We start from the raw sequence: 16,815 nt of genomic DNA, 5'->3' as shown, positions 1-16,815 counted from the left end.
ATAGAAACTAGTTATTTGTAATAATATTGCTGATGTTTGTCTGCAAACGCATTATAAATCTGTTACTAATAGGGAAAATCAGATACCATTTCATCGTTCCATCATATCTGATGTTTCTTTGTTTTAGCTTTCATTTGTTTTCCAGTCACGGTTTGTTAGAAAGCTATCCTTTGATTTCAAGAACAGAGGCTTCTCCATATCTTTAAACTCCATTTTTAGAGCTCAGTTTCTTTATTTATATTCTGATAAGGTTTGAGTGGATAATGAGAGACAGAATTCTTCCGACTGAGACTGAGGCGAGAGTTCATGTTTAATAACGCTGGGGTTGACGGAGCATGGGGTAACAGTTAACGCTTGGTTAACAATACAACAGTTACAGCAGGGCTAATGTGGCCACAAAAGGATAATTCCAAGTGTCGGGTTTTATTAGCTGAACAAACTATTTGAAGTGATGTCTTGCGTGATTTGTGACAGTTTATGTGTTTTAAAGCTTGAACTACAAGGTTTTTACCCCTGCTGTGATATTTGGATTAGGTCCTGGATATATTTGTTTTGTACATTCTTTTTGTTTTTGTTCTTGCTCAATCTTGTGGTGTTGAGTTCAGCGTCTTTTAGGACCAACGGCCTGCTGTGCGGCTCGCTTTTTTAATGTGTGTGCGTGAAAGCAACATTTAAATCTCTTAGAGATAGGTACAAACTCTCTCTCTCACACCCTCTTTCTGTTTCTCTGTGATAAATTATATATGAATAGTCAGTGAATGTTGCCGTCAGCCAGACCAGATCAGACTTTTCATTGCATAAAAAAAGAACAAAAACATCACAGCAAGTCAAGAGAGAGAACACGACGCTCTGAGAGAGAAACAGACAAAGAGACAGACGGAGAGAGAAAGAGAGGACAGAATTGGAGCAAAGTTGTGGAGTTGGATGAACTTTATTGTGCCTGAACAGTGTTAAAGTACATTGCTGAATATATATGCTTTCAGTCGACTTGAAATACGCACAAGACATATAGACCAATATTTATTGGTTATTTAGTGGCTATTATAATATTTTTTGGGCGGTATATATATGATGAGGGTGAGTAAGTAATGACAGTATTTGCTCTTTTTGGGTGAACTATGCCTTTAAGTCTTGCTAGATGTTTGTCTAATCTATCATCAGTGCGTGTGTATTTACGAGACTCACAGCAGACTGTGACTAATCAGTATTTCCAGTCCACGGTGAACTCTAATTTGTGTAATTTACCTGGCATCAGCTCAGTCGGAAACACACAAATCAACCCACCAAACTCATGAGTATGTCATTAGCCACCACCACTGGCAACATCTGTACGTGTAACAATAACACAATTTTGCAGGTAAATCAATGTTAAGCTCAGGTAAAATGAGATGGTATGGCCTTGATATAAATGACCTGCATTCCTGAGCTGAGCTGGAAAAAATACATACTTACAGCTGTGGGACATGAGTTCAATGTACGGATGATCATGTTTAGTTGTATGGAGTTCAGACTAGTTTATCTGAACAGCTATGTTTTTGTGTGGAACAGGCATTAGTCACATCAGTCGGTGCGCAAATTAGTCGAGCGCATCTTGTGCAACGCACATCTAGTAGGATAATATTTTCACCGTGTTTGGCTAATGTCAGGATCGCTGCTTTAATACTCAATCAAGGTCAATGTTCTCTAAAGCTGTAGGTGGTTGCTTGCTGTAATTGAAAGCGTTTGCTGGCGAAGTGTTCTAGAAGGTCCAGTATATTACCATGCGCGGCGTGGTCCCTCACTCTGTTTCATTTCCCCACTGAAAGACAGCGATTAATCTGATTAGTGATCTATCAGCTGAAAGTTCTGCCTCCCGGCTCTAATGGTCAATGCCAGAGTCTGGTCTGAATTATTAACCGATCCATTCCTGGAGACCAGGGACAATTCATCACCAAACAGAGAGGCGAAATAAAAAAAGAGGCGGGTGGGTTAAGTGAAGACTGAAAAAAAAAATGTAAGTGGGACACATGCACTGTGGTGGAAATGGTTTTGTGTAGCAATAAAGAAAAAGCAGGTAAGATGTTTGGTGTGTGTGTGTGGGGGGGGGGGGTGTTTAGTTTTAAAGGAGCAGTAACTCTAAAAAATGAACATTCTGTTATTTACCTTGAGGGATGTATGGTGGCTATTCTCCATATAATGAAAGTGAAAGGGAGATTTAAAGAGGTCCACTTGACCTGTGAACTATATTTTTATACCGTTTTTCTCTTAAAGAAACCGTTACAAAAATGATGTATTAACAGACCAAATTTGAATGTTATTCACTGAAAATCTATCGTTTCCACTGTATAACTCTCAAAACTAATTTGCCATTCGCCATTGATATCAATAATGTTTTGTAATTTGTAATTCATTTTAAAGCTTGGAAAAAGGGTCAGTTAAATAGTTTTATTTCAGTCGGTTTGTAACACAGCTATATGGTGAATTTTCCCATTTAAGAGAGAAATTTAATGAAACATTTCCAAATGTCACAGGTTAGAGGTTACATAACTATGTTTAGCCTGCCTTAAATTATTTAAATCAATGGTTTTCGGCTCAAGGCTTAAACTCCAAATGTTCAGTACATTTTACAAACTTAACCTATATAGTCCTCTAAGTGATTATCAGGATGAGTTTATAGTGGATACTTTGGAAGGGTAATTTATTAAATATAAATTGTCTCTCTGGGATTGAGTTAATGCCAGCAGCCATGACTCCAAGCAAAACCAAAGTCTTCAATGTCCTCAAACCTAAATCTAAACAATAATCATAATAGTAATAATCATAGCCTAATCTTAACCCTACACTGTGCTTCTAAATCCCATGTTGTATAAATAAAGTATGATCCCAAACCTACAACTAATCTTGATCCTGAGCCTAATTCTGGTCAGAAGTGTCTCTGAGTTCATTCGCAACAACAACAGCAGCTCTGTGTTTGTAGACCAGCCTACTTTCAGGACACTAATCACATTGTAGAACATAAACAGCTGACACTCAGCTGAGATGTATTTATTACAAACACGCAAACACACAATTTGCTGGATTAGTAGTATGATCTAGAGGTGATTTAAAGGTACAGATTACCCTAAAAGTTAGAAATAAAATGACTTTTAAAGCCAGTATAAACAATCATGGACTAATTTATAGTCATTTTTAGATATAGTTTTTTCTTTTCTTTTTCTTTTGTGATTTGCAGAAGAAATAATGTCACACAGATTTAGAATGACTTATGGTAAAATTTTCATTTTGAGTGAACTGTCCCTTTAAAACCACCCTTCGCATAAGCTGTAACAGGTGCAACTATGTCACAATAATGAGAGAGCTCTTGAGAAATACGTAACAGACTTTGAATGGAATTGATAGAATTGGATTCTTTCGAGATGCAGTACAGCACTGATACTGTCATGACCATTAGATCACTGACCCAGAGTTAGTCCGTGAGGGAATGCTGGGACTAGTAAGACTGCCAGTAAATTTCAGCGCGCACACAAATACTGAGATTAAATGTGTAGTTTAGCCAAAAGGGGATGTACTGGCATCAGAGCATTTCTACATTGTTGTCTTTTTTTATCCTTGAGTTCATATTTCAAAACTGAAACATTCCAACCACAGTCCGTATTGATTTTATTGCAGTGTAACTTCATGCTTGGAGAGTTACATTAGCTTCATTTCAAATGAACTGTGTTTGATGGATTGGCTTATTCAAAAAGCCAATGACATCCACCGGGCCAAACCAGAATGAACTACGGTTGTACCCTCCAGAGTGTGCGGCGTAAATGCAGGTGTGTGTGTGTGTGTGTGTGTGTGTGTGTGTGTGTGTGTGTGTGTGTGTGTGTGTGTGTGTGTGTGTGTGTCCAGTTCAGCTTGACATTTTAGACAGAAACTGGAAAATATCCGTAGTAGTTGTGAATGACTTGTAACTTCCCCAACACTTATAATTCACATCACGGATTTGTCAATATGACGTTCTAACTGTGTTAAAACATACAATATATGATCGTAAACGCCTGTTCGTGGGTGCAGTGACTTTAAATCACTGCACCCATTGAGGTTCACTTTAGCCTCAGCTGGTCAGACAATATTTGTTCTAGACCATCATCAGCAGAGATCCTCAACGAAGACCACAAGAACCAGACAAGTCCTCTGCACAGACCCCTATGGTCAGCTTCAACTTCCCTCCCACCAAAAGCCGATCTCTTTAAGTAGAAGGAAACGGATAACATATTCTGAATGATTTCAGTTCACAGTGTGGCCTGTGTTGAGCGTGGAATTAAACCCCATCATGTTCGTTCGTCTGGCCAGAAGAGAACTGGACCCTGTCAGAGCCTGGTTTCTCCAAAGTTTTTTTTTTTCCTTCTCATTTCTTTCACTTCCACTGTTGCGTTTTAAAGCTATATTAGTTGACGACTCTTATTCTGCAATGTTATTGATTTGACTGCACTGACACTGTTGGATAAGAACTAAAATGAGCTGAATAGATGACATCACTGTTTTCCCCAGAGCTGCTTTATAGACTAATTTAACTAATTTCATAAAAGATGAACTTTACAAAGTTATTAAACCAAACCGAATAAACACTGATTAAATCAACTGAACAATGATGGTTTACTATTGTCTCTTTAGAGCTGCTTTACAGCAGAATCCTGTTTGCATCATTGAATCATTATTTGCATGTTTATCACTGTAAAGCTACTTTGGAACAATCTGTTGAATAAAGTGCTATATAAATAAAGCTAACCTGGCTTGACTAGCTTTTTAAAATATTGTTCTAATTAAAAAAAAATACTTTTTAAGTTGTGCTATATTCTGAGTGAACTCGTGTTTAAAGTGCTTTGTTTAACACAAATGTGCATTATCTTGCCAGATTTATTATTATTTTTTAATTTTATTACTTTATTTACACTGTAAAAAAATATTGTTGGTTTAACTTTAAAAAAGTAAGTTACCGGGTTGCCTTAAAAATGTTGAGTTCATTGAAATTAAAAATTTGAGTTAATACAACAAAGCATATTTCTCCTAAATACTTTATGTTGAAATACTCTATATCATATGCATTAGTGTACTTTTTTATTGAAACAAGCTTAATGAAAAATAGATGGATCAGAAATCCAAAATACATCAGCAGTGCCACATATACATAGAAAGCTTGCTATTGGTGGTTACGCTATATTTTCTGTAGAAGATCTGTGTATTTTGCCATGGTTTGTTTTGTTCGTCTTGTCCTCTGTAACGTATTATAAATGGTTGAGTTTAGACACAAGTTTCAGGCTTGTGAGCAATGACTGTTCCCCCCTCCCTCACCCCTCTACCCCCGGGTGGGTTGTGAGTGATGGAAAGAGAAGGGTGAGAGGGCTAAATGCCTGAGCCACATGCGATAACTCACTAGCGTTTCGCAGGGCTAACTGCGGTCAGAATGTGATAGCCTTGCACGAATGTGTTCCGGGAAATCCAGCCAGTCGCCCCCCAACCTCACCGGGGGTTTTAAAAGATGCAGGAGTATGGAATTCCACAACCAGTTAATTGAATCCGTGATTCGCAACCCCACGATTTATACTATTTTCTGTTATAGTGCTGCACGGCTGTATAAGGACCCTCTATTAAAGTTTAATGTTCTCCTGTGGAAGGAACCGCATGAGGTTTTAATGGATGAATAGATAGATGCATATAGAAATGTTGCAGTATGTCTTGTGTATTAAACACAAATTGCCACCATGATTTTCCTGCCATTTTATTTGACAGAAGCGGGTTAATGAATGGAAAGTTGCTGTTGCTTTCTTTTTTCCGCACACAGATGGGAGTTCAGCTACAGAAACATCTGGTTCTGTTTAGAGTTATGCCGTGTGTGTTTATGAGAGAGTGTTTTTAAAGCACGAGCATAAGAGGGCTTTTTTCTTGAGCGGTGGTGAGTTCTGAATCTTCCTCTGTCACGGGTCACAGGCCGGTTCACATTTCCTGCCAACATGAATCACCTACAAAACCAGCGGTTATTAGTCTACAAATCTCCAACACAGCCAGATCCAAATATATTTATGTGCCTTTTGTCTGTTTCTTTTTTCCTCTCACAGGATCTAAGCTGAAAATATCTTTCGTCTTTGTGGGTGTCGCCATCTGCCCTCGTGGACAACAGTGAGAGCTAACGTGTTTCCACTACTGCTCTTCTCCTGAAAGGATAACAGTGAGTTCTGAATTCGTCTCTCTCTATTTACAGTGATTCAGGTTTCCTGCCTGTCATCATGGACACGCCAGTTCGTATTTCCTCTCTTCGTCATGGCAGACAAAATCAATTGTAGACACAGCAGTTTACAGAGACGCAGCATCAGTTCAAAATCAGCAGAACTAACAAACGTGGATCGGCCTGTCAGATCTGATGCAACCCATGCTAGAAGGATTGCGTCCGCTGTTAAGGAAACGTGACTGACGGGCATCTAAAATACTGCGTGGATCCAATTTACTACGTTAGCCCATTGTTTTAGAGGATTGGGAAATTGACAGTATACAGTATATTGGTAGCAGCGGGTAGAGATTCTTTATAAAAACGATGCTTGAAAACATCATCAAATGAAATCCTTTATTAAGTCACTTTTATAAGTCACTTGATTATCAAATAGACATTACTGGATGATTTTGATGCCTGTTTTCACCTCTGAGAAAAAATGTAAACAAAAGGGTATTGTAATTTCTCACAATCGTATATGTATTTATATCTCACAATGTAAAATAAAGTGTATTTATTTATTTATTTATTTATGTATGTATTTATTGTAAATTGCTCACTAATCTCACTAAATTGCTACTATCTCACTAACTGAATATGACTTACAGTGGGTACGGAAAGTATTCAGACCCACTTATATGTTAGACTTTTTGTTATATTGCAGCCATTTGCTAAAATCATTTGAGTGATGTACACACAGCATCCCAAACAAATAATTGTTGACATTTTTGCATATTTATTACAAAAGAAAAACTAAAATATCACGTGGTCCTAAGTATTTAGACCCTTTGCTCAGTATTTAGTACAAGCACCCTTTTGATCTAATACAGCCATAAGTCTTTTTGGGAAAGAAGCAACAAGGAAAGTTTTTCACACCTGGATTTAGGGATCCTCTGAAATTCCTTCTTGCAGATCCTCTCCAGTTCTGTCAGGTTGGATGGTAAATGTTGGTGGACAGCCGTTTTCGGGTCTCTCCAGAGATGCTCAATTGGGTTTCAAGTCAGGGCTCTGGCTGGGCCATTCGAGAATAGTCACAGAGTTGTTGTGAAGCCACTATTTTAGCCACATTATTTTCGCTGTGTGCTTAGGGTGATTGTCTTGTTGGAAGGTGACCCTTCGGCCCAGTATGAGGTCGTCCAGGATATTCCTGTACTTGATATTCATCTTTCCCTTGATTGCAACCAGTCATCCGGTCCCTGCAGCTGAAAAACACCCCCACAGCATGATGCTGCCACCACCATGCTTCAATGTTGGGACTGTATTGGACAGGTGATGAGCAGTGCCTGTTTCCCCCACACACACCGCTTAGAATTAACGCCAAAAAGTTCTATCTTGGTCTCATCAGACCAGAGAATCTTATGCAGCAGAAATGTTTTTCTAACCTTGGCCAGATCTGTGCCTTGCCACAATTCTGTCTCTGAGCTCTTCAGGCAGTTCCTTTGACCATATGATTCTCATTTACTCTGACAAGCACTGAGCTGTAAGGTCTTATATAGACAGGTGTGGGGCTTTCCTAATCAAGTCCAATCAGTATAATCAAACACAGCTGAACTCAAATAAAGGTGTAGAGCCATCTCAAGGGGTGTGTCTCAATCAGCTCCCTAGTTCAGTAGTCAGGGCACTGATCAGGAAGTCAGCCCATTGACTTGTGTCCTGATCAGTGCCCTGACTACTGAACTAGGGAGCTGATTGAGACAAACCCAAGGATGATCAGAAGAAATAGAAAGCAACTGAGTTAAATATATGAGTGTCACAGCACAGGGTCTAAATACTTAGGACCATGTGATAGGTCAGTTTTTCTTTTTGAATAAATCTGCAAAAATGTGAAAGGGGAAATATTTAAAGGGGTCTAAATACTTTCTGTACCCACTGTATATTTTCATAATTCACACTGATATATTTCAATTTTCAATTATTTTTATCAACTCTCTCTCTCTCTCTCTCTCTCATTTTTTTTACTCAGAGGTACAAATGGGCTCAATTTAACATGGTTATTTTATAAATAATTAATTTTGGGATAAAACATGAGACTACTACCGTGAAGTAAACCTACTTGATTAATATAAGATTTTGGTCATACCATCCACACTTAAGAAGAGTCTATGGTGGATTGTTGGCATTCAATGAAACTTGGTCAAACACTTGGTACAGACGAAAGCGTACATCATATGAGCAGCACCATTGTTCATTCACTCTTTCCCTCTTTCTCTTCCCCGCTGCTGCCCTCTGAGCAGAAACAACAGTGTAAGCACTCTCATTCTAGATTTATCTCTATCCTTCCCTTTTGTCCTGCAATCCGCATTTTCATCCAAATGTCACTGATGGCCACACACAATCACTCGGGGTGGTATTCAGTCAAATTGCATCACACTGTTTATCCCGGAGGTTCTCTGTGTATTGTGGTTGATCTGGTATAGAGCTGAGCCCTGCAAGTCTGAAACACTGGAAAGGTTCATTGTGAAAGGTCAGGTGAGAAAGCTTACAAATGTAGATTTTATTAGATTTAGATTTTAATGTTTTATTTAATTTGTTTATATTTATTATTGTTGAAATAGTCATCCACGATTCCTTAAATACATTTCTGGCTCCCTTCCGGTATGGGAAAAGCCCTTTTCAATCAATTCCTGATAGAGAAAAAAAAAATAATTTCCTACATTTCTGCACATCTATATCTGGCATTTCTCATTGAATTCCCTTAACTCAAAAATTTCATATTACAGAAGTAAAATGGGTCTGTGAAATATCATTTCATTTTGACTTTAAAGCAATAACTTGTTGGCAGAGAATATAAAAGCTTGTTTTGGCACGTTTTCCGTCATGTCTTGCAGTGATTTCATGTTACATGAGTAGGCGGTCCTTCGCTGACTGGATGCATTAGCGTTTACACTGTATATCCATTACCAAGTGTAGCAGTAACCTCCTCCCAATGCGTTCAGCGAACCGATTGACCAAATCACATCGGTCCCCTGTATTACGACTGCTCACTGGAAATGGATGTTAAAACCAGATGTAAACAGGGAATGCCCTTTCTCTTCTCTTCATCTCTGGCACCGCATATTCAAATGGACAGTAAGTGTGATTTTCTGCAACGTGAGAAGGGAGGCTTCTCAATCTTTTATTGCTGTGATCAGCGGATAGCCGATTCTCTGACTCGTTGGCCTTGTGACTTTATAACTGTGACCATCTTTGACTCATTCTGCCTCATTGTTGCCCACCAAAGCGGGGCCACAATGAATAGCAAAACCTAACCCAGCGAATAGGAGATTTCAGAGCAGTCATCTGGAACGGCACTTTAGGCTTGAATACAATGATTGGACTGTATGTGTGCTGTTTAAAGTCTACAAGAGCATATTCCGCATATTCTCTCTCGTCTCAGAGACTGAAAAACCCTGTTATAATTATTTGGCTCGGAATGATAATGCATAACTGAAATAATTTGAGTTGTAGTGTTTGCTTAAAGGGATAGCTCACCCAAAAATCAATGTCATTATTTCAGCACCCTCATTTAAAACCTGTATGACTTGATTTATTCTACAGAACACAACAAGACTGTGGGGTCCAAAACGACACTGACATTCTTCAGAATATCTCCTTGTGTGTTCCACAGAAGAAATCAAGTCATGCAAGCTTTAAACTGCATGAGGATGAGTAAATGATGACCGATTTTAAAAAAAATTTTTTAGGTGAACTATCCCTTTAAGGGTGCATTTAAAGTGCCTTACATACAGTAGAAATCATGCAAACTCTAGGTCGGCTACACAACCCTAGTCATCTGATTGGTTCCTCCGCGCTCCAACAGGGAAGCACTTGGCTGCGCAGGAAAAGCTAGGGGTTAAATTCCCATTTTCACCAGCAGATTGGCACTCAGGAATCACTTCCTGGTTCCTAACCACCAGCGTCTAGTTATTTTCGGTGTATTTATGCGTGTGTGTTTGTCCCCCGGGGCCTGTTTGAGTTCTGAGCTTCACTGCCCTGAGACTAACAGGCAGGAGGAAGCAGATGGCTCCAAGGAGGGGTGACCCCATAGCAGAACTCTGACTCTGACAGAATTATATCCTCCAGAGTCACACACGTCTTGCTTCTGTAATCCTAATAGATACCCAAACAACTCTCTCACACACACAAACACACACACACACACTCACATAGTACGGCTTTAATCCACATTGCTGCTCCTCCTCCTGTCTTGTCACAACAACTAGTGATGGGCAACCACTGGATTATAACCAGTCACTGACACATTTTATAATATAGACTCAAAATGTAGGCAATACTGTGCAAATCCACACTGACTGAGAGCGACGTTATTAACTGAGCTTATAAATGATCTCAGAAGATGGCGAATTTGATCCAGCTATAGACTGTAGTCAAAGTAAATGTCATATTTAATTTGGTGTCTTTGAAATGGAGGCTGTTTGGGATTGAAGTATAGTTGTTCAATATTCCATATTGTTGATTGTTCAGCTGAATGAACAAAACGTCTTTTCAACGTCTCATTGGGGGAACGGTCAAAACCATTATGCAACATGACAACAACAGTATTGAACATGCTTCCCACCACAGCCTGATTTTCATTCAGGACATTTAAATGGTGTCAGTTCTGGAATGTATATCTGGGATCAACAAACTTTTTGACATGCTTAATTTAGATCAATCACGTAAGAATATATCTAACTATCTTATGTTATTTAAATTCTCGGTTTCCAAAGTATCTGTAAATCCAAAGCCAATTTTACTCTCATCTGTCATGTTTATTTTGGCTTGTGACTTGTGAAAAGAAAATGAAATTAAAATCACATGTACTTGTGTAAGTGTGTATACTGATATGTGTGGTTTTGGAGTAGCCCCCTAGAAAAACCTCCTGACACCTGTTGATGAATATAGACGTTCCTATAAAAATAAAAGCTTGGCAGTTCTCTAGCTAGTATATTGAGCCTGTTTCACTTTAATAATATTTTAGGTTTTTTTTACAACAGATGTTGCAGCATACTACAGCATACAAAAAAAAAAAACGTTTTAAGACATGACTGAGATATCATCGAAAGCTCTTTGCAACCTTACCGAAACATCATTCTAGACATGTAGCAACCATAACTGTCTGCTAATGTAATTATGGGCTGAAGCTGGTATCAGCTGGGAGGTGGTGAGTAAAAAGCTTTCTCACGGCCCATTGTTATTCAGCAACAGTGCAGCATTAAGTGGTATATTGATCTTCTGATGCGACGTATCCGTCGAGATTCACCCACTGCTGATCTAGGATCAGGTCTGTCAGTCCTGGATGTCTATCGCACGCCTCCTTTGGGGCATTTGCAACCACCATAGAGACAGACAAGCCGTGTTGTGTCGATGTGTGAATCCTCGTGAATCTGGCCAAAAAACAAATACTGAACCTGTTTTCAACTTTAAACTTGCTTGGATATATGTGTGGTAACTGCGCTCACGTGTTTGTCAAGAAATGCCGAATGGAAGATACTGTCATTAGTCTTCTGCTTTATTTCAAACATCCACAAACCTCAGTGAGTCATTAGTGTCGGCTCTGGTTCTAAATCTCACCATGAAGGACAGAGAATTCCTCTCTGTGAGAAGAGCGCCACATCCCAGAGTTATACTGCCCGAAGTGCATCCAATCTCACTCTCCAACCCAGACAGAACCTGTCTCACTCTCTTCAGGTGGAAGGATGTCTGAAGACCTGGATAACTTTTCTGATTGGTTGATCTTTCTTCTTTGATCTGTCAAGTTCCCTCTTATTCTTCAATGCTTCACAACTTGATTTGTCTGGCTTCCTCCTCTACTTCGTCTCCATGGCATAAAAGCTCCATAACGCACACCCTGTCTCTCATACACGCAACAAACACAACCGGTCAAAACTTTGGGGTCGATTAGATTTTTTCCCTCTTTCTTATGCTCACAAAAGCTGCAATTTTTCCAATGAAAAATACAGATTTAAAAAATATATATATATATTTTAAATTTTTTAAATAATTATATTTTATTTTAATATATTATAAAGTTTTATTTATTCCTGTAAAGGCAATGTTGTCTGGCTATCACCAGACCAAGCTCAACTTAATATTGAACATTAGTCTGGGGAATCTGCTCTGTATTTTCTACTGCACAAGATGCATGATCAACGGGCATAATTCAAATGACTTGCAATTGGATAGTCCTTCAACCAATCAGACCACAAGAGGCGTGATAGAGAAAAATTATTCAAATGACTGTGCAATTGGATCGTCCTTCAACCAAACAGACCACAAGAGGCATGATCAATGAGCCATGGCTTCTTTGTCTTATCGTGTTAAACCCACCAATAGCACGCCAGATGGGTAAGCCAGTCTGTGATTGGTTCCCGTAAAAGTGTAACAGAAGCCATAGATATGAATGTGCAGGTTTCCAGACTTGCGAGTTGCAGGACGAAATCAAATCGCTGGCAGATCAGGCTGGGTTTACCCAGTCTAAGGTCAATGCTGAATTGTTCCAACAAAAATATTGAGCAGCAAAAAAAAAAAATTATAAGCAATAGCACCAAATCAGCATATTTGAATGATTACTGAAAAATAATGTGAAACAGGACATATGGAGTAATGACTACTGACAATTCAGCTTTGCCATCACAGGAATAAATTACATTTTTAAATAATCCAATAAATGCATATTTTGATAACTAATGTAGTTTTGGTAAAAAAATAAAAAAATAAAATCTTATCAAACCTAAACTTTTGAACGATGCTGTATCTGATGGCAAAATGACAGTTTACTGCATAACAGGAATGACCCTGCATATCGGTCCGCGAAGGGATCGCTAACACTCGCTCTTGTCTGATCTCGCCTCAGCTGTGGGCTTGAAAAGCTGCCAACAGCAGATAAATGCATTTAGCTGGATCTCCCTCCCCTCCTCCTCTTCTCCCAGGGATGCGATGATTCTCAACTCCCCTCCCGGTCTTCGGCGGATGCCGTGGAAGCGACGCGAGATGCCATTTCAGATGCCTGCAGAGGGTTAGATGGCAGCCGTGATACCGCAAATTGAGCTGTGGCGAGCAGGGTACGAGCGCATGTAAGAAAGCCAGAATGCTCCGGGTTCAGCTAGAGAGATGTATTACATAAGGTTTATAAACCACCACAGTTATGCATTATTCATATTAAAGTCATGCAACTAATCAATCATTTATCATTTAAGTGTTTTTCATATCCACCGTCTGTTAGTCTGCTTAAAAGCAGAATGATTTTTGAAGCCCCTTTGTTAAAACAGTGTAAAGTGTTAGAAAGGGGCTCGGAAGAGCAACGGAAGCTTGTGATTAATGCGTATTAGACATGGAGAAGTGCTTTTTATTCGTGGAAGGGTTCTGGCCTGAGTGTGAGACATTCACACCCTCTCATCTGATAATTGTACGATAGAGACACAGTGAATCACTCTTACCTCCTGCCCTCCCCTTATCTCTCCTCTGTGGGTCTTTTTTCAATCGCACAACACGTGAGAGCAATCGCAATCGCATTCATCCGGACGCTTTGACGGGCGCCCGCCGTCAGGCCTCTGGCCCTCGCTGACATGCTTTTGCCAGTGCTTTCTCTGTCAGCACAATTGTGAAATCCAAATAAACGCTTCCATGAAACGGCGTCTGTGCAGATGGACCGGACATCGAGCTGGCAGCCAGGCCCTTCGCAGCTCTGCTACTCTCACTGCGTTTATGCCCCACGGGTCACATTATAATATTCATGGAGCCGGCGTGTGAGCGCGAGTGAGTCGAAGCGTGGACGCGCACTGTTTAATGTAATGTTAAATCTTGCAGCAGGTAACGTGTGATGCTTCCATTGACATTCTACTTCAGTCACAGTGCTGCTTTAATAACGCTCGACTCCCTCGACCTGGACCGTAGATAAATGTGGCCCGGGGCATTTGCATTATTCACATTTCACACCTAAAGAAGATTTCTTTTTTCTTATTGAATGTCAATCAGAGCTCTGTTGTGGGCTGGATATCTGATTGACCTGAAATGTTTCCACAGATAAGCGGAATGTAACATAGCGCTCTACTTTTAGACTTGGCCTTGGGTCCAAAATAATTGGCAAGAGATGAATTTATTTTATTTAGGGCATAACCAGACCCCTGGATGCTTCATGTACAACATTTGACTGAACTTTGGAATTTGGTGCGCTATGAAGAGATTAAACTAAGCCTCTTTGATAATACTCATCAACACAAGTGTTGTATCTAATGATTTATCAAATATTTGGCAAATTTAACTGACTTCTTAGATTTTGACATTAATTTCTTTTTAGTCTTGAGAGGATAGGTTTTATGGGGCATGTCAAAAACATATTCTGGAAATACCATTTAATAGGCCTTCACCAATATATATGATGATATTTTGTGTTTTCGTTGTTTTTTTTAAATTTATTATTTAAATCTAGAATTGAATAAAGTTGTAATATAAAGGGACTAATCTCATAGTAGGGCTTCAAGAATGAAGTCATCAAATTATGACATTGAGATTATGAATTATTATTTTTTTTTTATTTCTTAAAAGATTTTTCTCTAATGTCCTAATTTTCTTTTTTTTTCTCTCTGAATTTTAAGATTTTAAAACTACATCTTCCAAAAAGTCCTATTATGTAACTTTAAACTTCAAAATACTCTACATTTTTAGTTTAAATTAAAAATTAGGGTTTTTTTTGTTTTGTTTTTTATGAAAGTTTAATTCTGTATAATATTCCACATTTTTTTTACGGTACTTAATTTTCTCCAAAGAATACTCTCACTCTTAAAGCTACACTGTGTGATATTTTCGCCCATCTAGCGGTGTAAAGGTATATGACAATCCAGTGAATATTAGTTTCTGTTCCTCTCAATTCCGATTTCGTTTTAACACCTACGGTGGCCGATTTAGTCCAAGATTAACATGGCTTCCAGTTCGACCTCGTTCATGAGTGCCATCGAGTGTTAAAATGCGAAAAGCGAAGCTTGAATTAACGGGTATGTCCCTCTTTGGCTAATGTACTTTCAAGATGGAGGGGGCAACATGGCGACCGGCATTCGAACCCCTCACCCGTATGTACTTTCAATGGCATATTATAAACTTACGAGAATACTTTATTACTTGAAAGAAGTAAATATACATTAATGAGCACATATTTTTGAAAGAACTAAGTGTTTTTAGCTAAGAATAAACTAAAAAAGTTACACAGTGTAGCTTTAAGTAGACAGCAATTTCCCTTTCTTAAATATAAAATATCTACTAAATATAATATATCTAGTTCATCTTAAATATCTAAATATAAATGTTTACCCAGCTGCATTATTGATAAAAGGGGTAAATGCTGGGGCGTTTCCTTTTAAGATGCTGTAACATCATGCAAGTTGTTCTCTGTCTTCCATGTAGTGCATTTTCCCCAACATTTCCTTTATTTACTTCATTTGGGCTGTGATGTTTTCTTTGGAGTATGTCTGGACTATATCCGGCTACACTGGGCTCTTGGGGCTACTGCACTCCTCTTGTTAAATTGTGTTTGAGTTGTAAAATTTTTTACGTTAAGTCATATGAGATTTCGCATGAGAACTATTTGACAATTAAAATGCCAACACATTTTCATTGTCGATAATCACAGCTACTTGTTTCGGCCCTAATTAACACTCCGAGAAGACGGCAAGGAACGATAACAATGGAGAAAGTTTGAAAGTCTTGAAAGTACTTCTTTGTGGTCCCTGCACTTCACTCAGAAAACCCTGAAGTAACACTGTTGCGCATCTGACATTTTAATGAGAAAATATAATTGGCTTTACAATGTGCCACAGAAGAATACGTAACATACACTACCCTCATAGCGGTCTCAAACCGGCCTGTTTCGTTTTCATCCACTGGTCCCTCATCGCCCGAGGGTGTGTTATGGAAGACTTGGGCTTTTGATCTGTTGATAGGACCGGCACTCTGGAGTGTTTCTCAAGGTCTAACTGTGCTCTGATCCTCTCCTCACTATATAATTAGCTCTGGACACTGAGGATGACATCCGTGGGGCTCAGCGAGACCTGCTTGAATTGTCTTCGCTAGAAAATATATAACCTCCAGCGCTGTACAATATTTACTGGCTGAAATATCCATCCATCACACCTGAGAGTCTGGGAAACATCTCGGTGTCTCATAACAGTCTGCAATTGCCTCAACAGCGGAGGATTGAGAAATATCAGCCGAGCCCTAAATAGCCTCTATTTCTAACCACAGCACCACGCTAGTCCCTTCTCTGTTTCTTATTCGGTCTGTTTTTTTTTTCCTTCTCATCGATTTGTTGCTCATATTCTTTGGTGTCCCCATGCCCCCCCCCCCCCCCCCCCTTACTTCTTTGTGTTTCATAATATTCCAATTCCACGCTTGTGTCTCCAATCGCTGTGATTTCAAAACATATGAGGCGTACGTTCTCATTGGAAAAATAAGATCTGTGTTGCGTGTAGCGTGAGAGCCGATAGATCCGAGCTCCCTCTGGGATGAGCCGTATCTGAGGGCCGTAAATGATGTTGGTGGTTGTGGGATACGGGCTTGTATCTGTGTCAGACTAATGTACGTGCTGAGTTTCTTTGTGTCTGCGGTAAGTTTCA

General features: G+C 39.2%; 1 protein-coding gene across 4 annotated transcripts in view; it reads left to right on the top strand.

Moving 5' to 3' along the window:
• sema6cb (semaphorin 6Cb) overlaps nt 1-16,815 on the top strand; it is a 163,434-nt gene that overhangs the window by 67,380 nt on the left and 79,239 nt on the right. For all 4 annotated transcript variants that reach the window (XM_067448500.1, XM_067448498.1, XM_067448501.1 and 1 more), the window contains one exon: nt 6,081-6,190. The gene's annotated coding sequence lies outside the window, so the exon portion shown is untranslated. The remainder of the gene's footprint in view (nt 1-6,080; nt 6,191-16,815) is intronic.

Source organism: Pseudorasbora parva, chromosome 7, assembly GCF_024679245.1.
Source record: "Pseudorasbora parva isolate DD20220531a chromosome 7, ASM2467924v1, whole genome shotgun sequence".
Taxonomy (NCBI): domain Eukaryota; kingdom Metazoa; phylum Chordata; class Actinopteri; order Cypriniformes; family Gobionidae; genus Pseudorasbora; species Pseudorasbora parva.
Note: the sequence above shows the minus strand (reverse complement) of the source record. Positions and strands in the feature narration are given on the sequence as shown.